At 42.4% G+C, this 9,168-nt stretch overlaps 1 long non-coding RNA gene across 1 annotated transcript; it reads left to right on the top strand.

Annotated features, from left to right (window-relative positions):
- Window positions 1-222: 222 nt before the first annotated feature.
- LOC135565224 (uncharacterized) lies at window positions 223-8,908 on the top strand. Its single transcript, XR_010461400.1, has 3 exons — window positions 223-379; window positions 4,642-4,677; window positions 8,408-8,908. It is a non-coding gene; the product is annotated as an uncharacterized LOC135565224 (long non-coding RNA).
- Window positions 8,909-9,168: the final 260 nt, after the last annotated feature.

Raw genomic sequence — 9,168 nt, 5'->3', positions numbered from 1 at the left:
GTATACAGTGTGTGCTGGGCGAAGGGAAATATGAACGCGCATGTATACAGTGTGTGCTGGGCGAAGGGAAATATGAACGCGCATGTTTCAGCCCTACGCTTGAAATTCCTCGGAGGAACCTCTGTGAGTTTTTATTTTTTTTCTCTCAATGCGAGCTAAAAATAGCAACGGGGTTGGCTCGTGATCCAGAAATAGATAGGGGGCATCACTCGTATAAAAGACATACCATTCAAGAGTACAGTGTGAACACTGAGTGTAGGAATCAAGAACAGCAGCTGATCTTGCGCTGTTATAAATATATTTCTCTATTGTTTTGTGACACTTGAAAAATAATGTTAGTGAAACGCATTTCCCCTTTCAGCGAGGGGCTCGCGCATTGGTGAGTGATCGGTGCATTTATTTGTTCAGTTAAAGGAGCATTTAATACGCTCGACTGTTGGTTAGCGTTGTCATGCAAAAGGTCCGTAGGTTATGTATAGGCTACCCGGTGTGTTGTAAGCAATGATGACTTTGGAATAATGGTCAGAGTTATTTGGTGTGAAATGTGAGCGCTAGATGTATGCTTGATGAAAATCAAACCAGCCTTTCTTTTCAGTCGGAGAATCATGCAGTGTGTAAATCGGCGCCGTTGAGCTCTTCACATATGGTTGAAATGTCTCTTTCCGCGAGGACTTATGCATGTATGTAAACCTCTGCCTGGGACGAAGGAAACATATCCAAATGAGGCTACTTAATTATTTTAGAGGGACCAGAATAGGAAAGAGTCAAATGCGTTTCAGCTGCACATAACTAAAGTGAAGGCTGTCGGGTGCAGTCCACTCCGGGTGCTGCTGAAATGTTCAGAACTCAAAGCGCGACCAATAGCATACACAAATTCTATTCAGTTTGAAAGAAGAAAGTTTCCAGGCTGACATTATGGGTGTGGAGTTAGACCACATTTAATATAACAATATTCAGTTCTTGTTTGGAATTCTGCTGCTCTCACGTCTGGTCTGGATCGCGCCATCCTCTTAGATTCAGATAGCGGTTGGCGTAAGTCTGCTATGTCCCGGTCATATTCTAGGCTACATTCATTTGTGGTTTAGGCTACACCTTAAATGAATTACGTCCATGTCTCCAATGACAATTTGATTCGGATTCTTGTTTGATAAATAATTTGATGTGTGTGGTTGAACCATCGTTAAGTAGGCATAGGCTAAAGCCTAAAACTATGCCTGCAACCGCTGACTGATGATGTCATTAGGCCATGTTTGAATTATGCTTAGAATGGATATGGGTCCAACACTCTGAGGGTTCATCTTCAAATGTTCAATTGTTTTAGAATCTGCGGCTGACAGTTCAGTGTAACATTCTTATGCTATAGTGGGGAATTAAGACATTGTGCCCCACGAATGTTATCGTCATTTTGTGTTTTGACTGTGGAACAAAAATACAGACATGGCTCTATGTTACATCAACGTTAGCTCTGTGGACGATTTTGGCCAAAAATGGGCAAAGCTGAGGTGTACCGCCCTCCGTAATTACATTCTGGCGTTTGGTTTTCAGTGGAAAGAGCGACCCTTCTCGAGTCGTGACTGCTAAAGTGAGTAGCGCGCGTACTGCGTCAGAGGCGGCAGCCACCCTGTGCTCGAGACAGAAAGAAGGAATCCTGACCGATTGGAGGCGGCCACAAATTAAAGTCCCGGCCAATCAAATCGGCGCAAGAGCGGGCCTGAAGAGTTCGGGAACTTTTGGGGTTCCAATGGATCTAATTTATTGAATAACCTGTTTTTTTTTTATTTTCGTGCCACCGACTGTCGACTGTCTCCTACTTGCATAGGCTACTGTAGGCTATACAGGATGTATATTTGGGTGCGGTATAAAAAGGGGGTAGCCAATGGGTTATCCTGATGTCGTGCCCTGTTGTCTCCCTAGTCCACCAGTGTAGATATTGGCTACTTGAGGATTCAATCCCATCGCGCCTGTAGACAACGCAGCTTTTAAAGGCAATATTAGCGCGGTCGTTGAGATCGCATTCAAGGTAAACGCTGCAGATGCCGGCTCCTTTAAAATGTCAAGCGCGCTATGAAGTGGATACCGCGGATCAGAATGAATCCCAGCCTTGGTCTAAATATGGATGATCATTGGAATATGTAATGTTAGACCTATAAGTAAGTGTTGGTTCCATCACTGCGGGGTGTCCAGTGATGGTTCATGTTGTTGATGGTTGAGTAAATGTTTGGTTAGGGGAAGTTTACGTGTGGCATTGTGTGGTGAATAGTAGGCTTTGCTGTCAGATGTCATCATCTATTATCAACATTAGGGATATGTTTCTCACCATCAAACATTTGGTTGGATCAGATTAATTTTATTGTACTTGTTTGTTTCAGAAGCTCCCCATTTCCGCACACATTTATTTGGGCTTTGGCAAGGAGTAAAGGCTACTGTGTGTACAATGGTTTGTCCCGTTACTTTTTCACCGCGGGGAAACCAGTTAGTTTTCCTTCTCGTCTTTTTTTGTTGGATAAGGGGGTCCCTATAGAGATTGATTGCGATTGGTAGATGGCGAGTTCTGCACTCTCCAATGAAAGCCTTCGCTGCTCTCCAGAGCAACGTTCTTCCTCGTGCACAGCTATCGGCAGACAACTGGAGATCGGGTCTCCATCAGGCGACATTGCGATTAAGAGGATGTACGTACACACACCGCGATTACTGCTGGTTTAGAAATAAAACACAGTGTTTTCTGTAGCCTAACGTGAATTGATATGTTTAGACGAATGTGGTTACAATGTCGGATTCCACATGCAAGAACCATGCGCGCAAGGATAGATTGTGAGTGTTGTACCAATTGCTGGACTGATGCACTTTGTGTGGATGAGAGACAGTGGAAGACTCTTTTTACGGCAGTAGTTCGTGGAGTGATGTGGATCTGGACCCATAGATTGTCCGTCACGAATCTTTTTGCGGTCTGGGCTTGCTGTTCATAAATATCAGTCTGGGAAGCCCTTACCCCAAAAAGCATTTGTGGAGGACTCAGTCGCCGAATTGAATGTATTGTATTTATTGACGAGTGATATTATTATTGTCATATTATTGCAGATTTTAATTGTTGTTGTTGTCGTCAAATATCTCCCTTCTCGGGGAGTCAAAAGCTGCATGCATTGTTGTGATTTCATAACCATGTGTGGTATAGGCCTATAGTTCAGGACAATAGGAAATACACCTGTTAGTCCTTTTTAGAGGACGGACACACACACACACACACACACATACACACACACGCGAGTTGGATAACTTTCCTATCATTGTGGATGCTTATCTTGAACTGTCTATATGAAATCTATAGAAGACTGAACTGTGTGTGTTTGTAAGATCACAGGTTACAGGTATATTATGGATTGTGTTGGAAGCAGAAGTAGGGAATGTATGTAGTGTACACAACAGCAAAGTAGGAGACTGTGTAGCGGTGACACGTACAGGTTACCTGGGAGGAGAAACTACACAACAGCAAAGTAGGAGACTGTGTAGCGGTGACACGTACAGGTTACCTGGGAGGAGAAACTGCAAAGTAGGAGACACGGACACGGACAGGTTACCTGGGAGGAGAAACTACACAACAGCAAAGTAGGAGACTGTGTAGCGGTGACACGGACAGGTTACCTGGGAGGAGAAACTACACAACAGCAAAGTAGGAGACTGTGTAGCGGTGACACGGACAGGTTACCTGGGAGGAGAAACTACACAACAGCAAAGTAGGAGACTGTGTAGCGGTGACACGGACAGGTTACCTGGGAGGAGAAACTACACAACAGCAAAGTAGGAGACTGTGTAGTAGTGACACGTACAGGTTACCTGGGAGGAGAAACTACACAACAGCAAAGTAGGAGACTGTGTAGTAGTGACACGTACAGGTTACCTGGGAGGAGAAACTACACAACAGCAAAGTAGGAGACTGTGTAGCGGTGACACGTACAGGTTACCTGGGAGGAGAAACTACACAACAGCAAAGTAGGAGACTGTGTAGCGGTGTTACCTGGGAGGAGAAACTACACAACAGCAAAGTGAGACACGTGACAGGGTTACCTGGGAGGAGAAACTACACAACAGCAAAGTAGGAGACTGTGTAGTAGTGACACGTACAGGTTACCTGGGAGGAGAAACTACACAACAGCAAAGTAGGAGACTGTGTAGCGGTGACACGGACAGGTTACCTGGGAGGAGAAACTACACAACAACCACCTTTTAATAGTGTTATTTCCACTTCAGACAACTGGTTTCTTCCAGGCATTTGTCAAATTCTAAACATTTCTGTCTTTCAATATGACATTCATTTTACTGGACATGTTACGCATGTTATCTTTGAATAGCTTTTATTTTGACAGGGAGTCTTGCTGAGACCAAGGTGTGTTTTACAGAAGAGCCCTGTCATTACAGACACATACACATCCATACAATACAGAACACAGAGAGACTCGTGTTACATGTGTTTAATGTTGGAATATTTGATTGCGGTTCAATTGTTATCTGTCACTTTTTGTACATGAGTTCCGTATTTCTCAAAACACAATTATGTTGGATAATTGTATGAGTTTGCTGTTTGAATAAAATGTTGATTTATGAAATGGGTGTTTTCTGGTCTATTCTTTGTGTTTTGTAATATAGGAACTGTAGAAATACAAAGAGGCCAGCGCTCCCTTGGTGAGTTAATAACGGACTTAGATGGATCAGATCATTTAGATGTTGGTTAAATATCCTAACAGCTCACACCTAGGACATGTATTCCACATGGTAGGACACGTTACTTTTCAATAAAGATACATCTGCTCCAACTAAGTTAGCTGTAGGCTACACAACAGTATATCTGGCATCTGGGTGTTTTTCATGGGGGGGGGTTCAAAGTTCAACAGTGAGCCAAGGTGATTGTTTCCTGAGTTCAGGACCTCCCATTCTGGTCCTGGGTGTGCAGGCTTTTGTTTCACCACAGCACTAACACACCTGTTTCCACTAATCAATTGATAACAGTCATCCGAGTTGGAGACAGTTACGTTTTTATTTAATTACATTGTTTATTAGTAGTGGTTGTGGTAGTGGTTTGTGTTTGTGCAGGGTAAGATGGCTGCTACATTGTTTTTAAGGGTTTCCTCAAGTCCTGAGCCAACTAACCCCTTCTCAATCTATAAGGAATCATATGCATGCCACAAGGTATTGTGGGATCTTTTGAGACCCCCGTCACACCCCTACTGAACCACTTCTTCACCCCTCCCTATCTAACCTGGTCCTATATGAATGTGCTGTATCCCACTGGGAGTCTTTGAGTTGCATATCACTTGTCTTTATGATCTTCTGTCAGGTGTCCTGAGCTTCACCAATGTGTTCTATGAAGAGTGTATGATTACGATGAAAATGCTCTCATGAGTCTTGCTCCATTTAAAGTGGAATTGACAGTGTTTTAACTACTTTGCAGATATGAAACAAACAGACAATCATAATATCAGTCAAAGAATATAGAATTCCCAGTTTATGCTACAAAGCCAACTGTATAAGAGGTTTTAAAAAATAGGTTATATTTGACTCAAAATTCCATGACGTACAGTAAGGCATTACTGGCAGAATAGCTCAAGTTCAATGCATGATTAATATAATTCACCAATACATTTCTTGGTTGTCCAAATAATATTGCTATCAGGTTGTATATCACATCTGACCTGGTACATTGTTTACTGCCTCCACCCTTTCGGGGAGTTTCAATCACTCAATATTTGGAACAAGAAAGGAGGAATGTAACTAAGGCAACCAAACTAGCAAGGGCAATGATCACAAGTCAGTCATAAAGTGGCTAATAGACTAGCGTATCCTATTTATGTAGCTATTTATTTAGCAAGCTAAAAACACAGAGCCTAACGTTAGCTAGCTAGCTTCTGGGAAGTGCTGGGAGGATGTCATGTCTTCACTTGATCGCAGTCATGCTATTGGAGGAGTGGCTGAGTGGCCAAATCTTTCCCCTCCTATCGTTTATGGGTGGCTACAGAGATACATGAGTCATTTGGTTAGCTAGTAAGACATGTGAATCACTTTGCTAGCTAGCTATACTGAACTTGAACAACTGTTATCCAGTTAGCATATCTCCTGTGCTCGTAAATTCACTCTGGCTATCTACTCCGATTTCAGAGCACTCTTGTCTGAGCGTGCCAGAGTGCAGAATAACTGATGAATTTACTAACGCGCAACACCTGCTGAATATGTCCGGGCAGTAAAGTACTTCAATTGTTGCCAGCAGCACAGTCAGTCACTAACACTCTAGATAACATGTAAACAGCCTAACCAGCTTTGCTAGGGTGAGGAAAATTGTCAGAGTGAGGTGTGGTCAGAATGTTCTCTCATTTGTGTCTGGAAGTAGCTAGCAAGCTAGCCAACTTTAGCCAGTTAGCTTGGATGCTTGACTGCCGTTGTGAGGAATGCTAGGATCAACCCTACTCCTCGGCCAGAGCATCCAGACCAGGGTCAATAGTGCAGTGTGTGTTCTGAACACCCGCAAAGCGAAACACACTGAATTTACAGGTAATCTGAATTCACGAACAGACACTGAATTTACGAACAGACACTGAATTTACAAACAGACACTGAATTTACAAACAGACACTGAATTTACAAACAGACACTGAATTCACGAACAGACACTGAATTTACAGACAATCTGAATTTACAAACAGACAATCTGAATTTACAGACAGACAATCTGAATTTACAAACAGACACTGAATTTACAAACAGACACTGAATTTCTGAACAGACACTGAATTCACGAACAGACACTGAATTCACGAACAGACACTGAATTTACAGACAATCTGAATTTACAAACAGACAATCTGAATTTACAGACAGACAATCTGAATTTACAAACAGACACTGAATTTACAAACAGACACTGAATTTCTGAACAGACACTGAATTTACGAACAGACACTGAATTTACGAACAGACACTGAATTCACGAACAGACACTGAATTTACGAACAGACACTGAATTTACAGACAATCTGAATTTAGGAACAGACACTGAATTTACAGACAATCTGAATTTAGGAACAGACACTGAATTTACAGACAATCTGAATTTAGGAACAGACACTGAATTTACAGACAATCTGAATTTACGAACAGACGCTCTGAACAGACGAACAACTCAGACCCTACTCTGACACACTGAAGGCAATTTAACAACTCACCCTTAGTTGTCAATCAAATCTATTTGGCATCGATTAAATGGTTTAAGTTCCCATTCAGTTGTCAAAACCTGGGTTGGGATAAGCATTGGCAGGCAGGCTGCAGAACAGTGAGCAGGCTACTATTCCCCATTGTTTCTCAGTGCAATTTTGACTGCCAACTAGCTGAAATCATTTGAGAGGGTTTATCTACTGTCTCTTGTTAGATTTTAGGCCATCCCCTTTGGCTAGCAATAGTTGTTGATCTTGTTGTTGTTGATGTGCATATGCAACTGAGGGAGAGAGAGCCTACCTTTTCATGGTTGTTTGATCAAAAGGACTGTAAAGATCCCAAATGTAAGAGGACTCCCATGGTATTTACATATTTGCAGAAATCCATTCAGGTGTATTTTGTGGCTTTTGGCGAATGCGTTCTGATGAGCTAAAGTCAGGCGGATGCTACTGCCTGTAAACACACAGTCCATTTCAAAGTGAATGATGGCAGGTCATACTGCCTGTAAACACACAGTCCAGTTCAAAGTGAATGATGGCAGGCCCTACTGCCTGTAAACACACAGTCCAGTTCATAGTGAATGATGGCAGGCCCTACTGCCTGTAAACACACAGTCCAGTTCAACGTGAATGATGGCAGGCCCAACTGCCTGTAAACACACAGTCCAGTTCAAAGTGAATGATGGCAGGCCCTACTGCCTGTAAACACACAGTCCAGTTCAAAGTGAATGAAGGCAGGCCCATGTGGAAAATGGCTTATTTGCATAAAGGCCTACTGTAGCTCTGATTGGTTATCGCGCACCGGTCCTGGACGAGACAGATGTTTTTATTCGGTTTTATTTACTTCTGTTGTCCAAACGCACAGAAGCTTTCCTACTCTATTTTGCTATAGAACTTTCACAAATGCCTTACTCTACGTAATTCCCAAACATTATATGAATTTGTGAAAATGGTCATATCTAAGTGCTCGCTTGTCAGAAAATGTACAAAAAAAGGTGTCATATTCGCCCTGGGGGCCTATATGAACAGATTTAAATAAGATTTCAAAATGCTGTCAGTTCCACTTGAAGGTTTCTGCCCTCTTTGTGTCTTGCCATTATATAATCACGTGTTTACCGTTCACACAGTCTTAGGATAACAGTTTGAACTGGGTTCTGTTTACTTGAACATTCATGCCCCCATATCATGTTGTATCCTCTTTTTCTGCAAAGGGACCAGGACGACTGATCCGTGTAAAGGAAAGAATGGATGGGGCCGTGTATCGTGAGATTTTGAGTGAAAACCTCCGTCCATCAGCAAGGGCTTTGAGGTTGAAACGTGGCTGGGTCTTTCAGCATGACAATGATCCCAAACACACCGCCCGGGCAACGAAGAAGTGGCTTCGTAAGAAGCATTTCAAGGTCCTGGAGTGGCCTAGCCAGTCTCCAGATCTCAACCCCATAGAAAATCTTTGGAGGGAGATGAAAGTCCATGTTGCCCAGCAACAGCCCCAAAACATCCCTGCTCTAGAGGAGATCTGCATGGGGGAATGGGCCAAAATACCAGCAACAGTGTGTGAAAACCTTGTGAAGACTTAGAAAACGTTTGACCTCTGTCATTGCCAACAAAGGGTATATAACAAAGTATTGAGATAAACTTTTGTTATTGACCAAATACTTATTTTCCACCATAATTTGCAAATAAATTCATAAAAAATCCTACAATGTGATTTTCTGGATTTTTTTTTCTCATTTTGTCTGTCATAGTTGAAGTGTACCTATAATGAAAATTACAGGCCTCTCATCTTTTTAAGTGGGAGAACTTGCACAATTTGTGGCTGACTAAATACTTTTTTGCCCCACTGTATGTGCATTAAAGTAGTAAAAATGTAAGTATTTGGTCCCATATTCATAGCACGCAATGGCTACATCAAGTTTGTGACTCTACAAATGTGTTGGAGGCATTTTCTGTTTGTTTTGGAGAGGTGAGAGGT

The sequence above is a fragment of the Oncorhynchus nerka genome, linkage group LG27 (genome assembly GCF_034236695.1).
Source record: "Oncorhynchus nerka isolate Pitt River linkage group LG27, Oner_Uvic_2.0, whole genome shotgun sequence".
NCBI lineage: Eukaryota > Metazoa > Chordata > Actinopteri > Salmoniformes > Salmonidae > Oncorhynchus > Oncorhynchus nerka.
This window is presented reverse-complemented; position numbering and strand designations above follow the sequence as displayed.